Here is a 3,238-nt window from a genome sequence, read left to right as displayed (position 1 = left end):
GGGAATTTTGCACTGGGTAATAAATCCCTTGTTGTGAGGAACAGTCTTTTGCATAATAAGGTGTTTAGCAACATGCCTGGCCTCTCCCCAGTAGATGCCAGTAGCACTCCTTCCACAGCTGTGAAACCAAAAATGTGTCCAGACATCACCAAATGTCCTCTGGAAGGCAAATCATCCCCATGTTGAGAACCACTGGTCTAGAGTGATTAATTCCCAAAGCAGGAAGGCTTCCTCAAGGGACATGATGATAGTTTAATTAAACTTGAGACAGCCATTTGGCCACTTAGAACTTCTTAGGCCAGTGAATCAACAGATAAAGAGCTTATTATACTGGCTGGGGTGATTAATTGTAATGATCAAGTCATCCTGTTTGTACAATGAGGTTAAAGAAACTCAGGAGAATTCTTGGAGGCATTCTAATTAATTCTATGTCCTATTATTAAAGTCAGTAGAAAACAAAAACCCATAAGCAGTACTATTAATGGCCCAAACCCTTTAGGGATGAAGATCTGAGTTATTCACCAAGAAGGAGCCAAGAACAGCTCAGGGCAAAGGGAATGCAACAAAAAGTAAAGGCAAAAGGTAGTTATTAAACAACACAACCGCGTGACCAGTAGCAAAAATGGTTGTAATGGTTATGGATATTTCATCCTCAATGTCATATAAATGTGTATAGTGTTAGTCGCTCAGCTGTGTCCGACTCTTTGTGACCCCATGAACGGTAGCCCGCCAGGCTCCTCTGTCCATGGAATTCTCCAGGCGATAATACTGGAGTGGTTGCTAGTTCTTTCTCCAGGGATAAATGTGCATGTGTACACATAAATGTGAAATATAATTATAAATATAATTATAAAAAATATATGAAATCTTCCCCCTCCCATTTCCCTACTAACACATAATGTTTTAATAGTAGTTAACTTTATATCTCCTTACTCAACTTATTTGATATGAAAAGAGGAGTGTGACTGAATTAAAAGAAAAATTAGAAGAATAAACATAACCCACAGAAAGAAAAGAGATTTTTATCTTTTTTAGGGAAGAGGGTTAACATGTTCCTGGCTGAACATGGTGTAATAGGACTATAGTAGGTCAAAGCATGATCTTGCTCTTGTCTTTTCTCTTTTTGGCCATACTGGGTCTTTGCTGTGGCACCTGGGCTTCTCTCTAGTAGTGATGTGAGGGCTCGGTAGCTGTGGCAGGCAGGCTTAGTTGCCCCATGGCATGGGGGAATCTTAGTTTCCCATCTATCCATTCATGTTCAGTCGCTCAGTTGTGTCAGACTTTATTCAACCCCATGGACTGTAGCCCACCAGGCTCCTCTGTCCATGTTTCGGGTTGCCAATGAGTGAGCGGGTTGCCATTTCCTACTCCTAGTTCCCCGACCAGGGATGAAACCTGTGTTCATTGCACTGGAAGACAGCGGATTCTTAACCACTGGACCACCAAGGAAGTCCCCGCTATTGTCTTTATTCTGGATGGAAGTTAAGTACCAGTGAAAGAGGTACACGTGGGTGCCTAGTTGAAAAGTGTTTTGGTGATTCTGTAGTGTGTTGTCTTGGCTGGGCTGCTATATGTTGTGCAGGATTCCTATTCTTGCATATTTCCAGTTAGAGTGGGCTATAAGAGAGATTTTGCACAAAATTCAGAAGGTGGAAGTCATATAGCAGTCATATTGTCTTTATGTTAAGAAAGTCAGTGACGGGGTGACAGATGTTGGTGCAATACATGCACATTATCATTTACCTGCTAGTTCACCTTCTTGCTATGTGGCAACAACCAGACCTTTAGCTGACCCACCTTCCCACAGATCTTCCTTCAGCTTCTCCAAATTCTGGGCAAGGTATGTTTAACTTCAAGATAAAGGACACAAGGTTTTTCTTCAGAGCACCCACATCACAAAAGTTGGGTGTGGTAAGAGATGAAGACAGGTTCTGGTTTGTCTCCTAGGGATTCTAGCTCATTTCTACTCTCCCTCTTTACATCCAACTCCCCTTCCTTAGTCCTTGCCTTGAAGATCCTAAGTTCTAGACTCAGAGAAAAGCTTTATACAGATTATTTTTAACAGCTCCTACAATTGCATACGGTCAATTGCCTGTAAATCTGTCTCCTAGTGATTCTGCTTCTCTGAGAGAAACTTGGTTAATAAGATGGCCTTTTGTAGAAAACTAGACAGGACTGAAGGGGAAAGTGGGTGAACCAGAAGACAAGTCAGAAGAAATTATCCCGAGATACTCCTCCTTTAAGAAAGGAATCTACAAAAGAGACTATTAGAAATAAAAACAATAAGTCAAAATGTCAAAATATAATTAACTTTAACCACAAGACAAGAAGAGAAAGAGAAAAAGGTGGATGAAATATTTCAAGAGAAAAGGCTAACATTTTTAAGAATTGATGAAACACATCAATCTATACATCAAGAAATGTGTATACATCACTCAACAAATACCAAGCGAGATAACTAAATGAAATTTACACCCAGCCACATCACAATAAAACTGCAGAAAAGCAGAGAAAAGTTTTAAAGTAGCCACAGAAAAAGAAGTAAATGTGTCCAAAACTTAGATGGCTTGATGGAATGTTACTCAATAATTAACTAGGAAAACAATGTCTATGTACCTAATAAAATATCCTTATAGTATATGAAGTAGAAGAACTGGTAACCCCAACATCATAGTAAGGAATTTTAACATCTTTTACTTGATTGATTTATTAAGTGGACAGAGAAAAATTGGCAAGGATATAGCTGATAAACATTTTGAAGTTAATAGACTAGACCTAATGGACAGGTATTAAAGTTCTGCATCCAACAATGAGAAAATTTTATTTTCTTAAGCACACAGGGAATATTTATAAAAATTAATCATGTATATAAAGCATCAATAAATTTTAAAGACAGATATTATGCAGACCATGGCCTAGATCACATGGTAGTTGAGCAAGAAGTTAAGGATGGAAACTTCAGACTGAATTGCAGAGCAAGAAGCTAACCAGAGCCTGTGTTTAGTCTTGGACCCCTACTAACAGCTATCTCGTTATTAAAGAAACTTAAAATCTGTTTTTAGTTAAGCCGTATAGTTGAGTTTTCATTACATGCAATCAAGTTCAATTTCAACTGAGTAGGTATCCTTGACCCCACTTAGCATTTTGATAAGTGCAGGCTTCACAAGTACACATTATTAGACTCTAAGCTCCATGAGAATAGACATCCCAGGTAGTGTATCTATAACTCTGCTCAGAA

This window comes from Cervus canadensis, chromosome 5 (genome assembly GCF_019320065.1).
Source record: "Cervus canadensis isolate Bull #8, Minnesota chromosome 5, ASM1932006v1, whole genome shotgun sequence".
Taxonomy (NCBI): domain Eukaryota; kingdom Metazoa; phylum Chordata; class Mammalia; order Artiodactyla; family Cervidae; genus Cervus; species Cervus canadensis.
The sequence above is the reverse complement of the archived record's forward strand: the minus strand, read 5'-3'. Positions refer to the sequence as shown.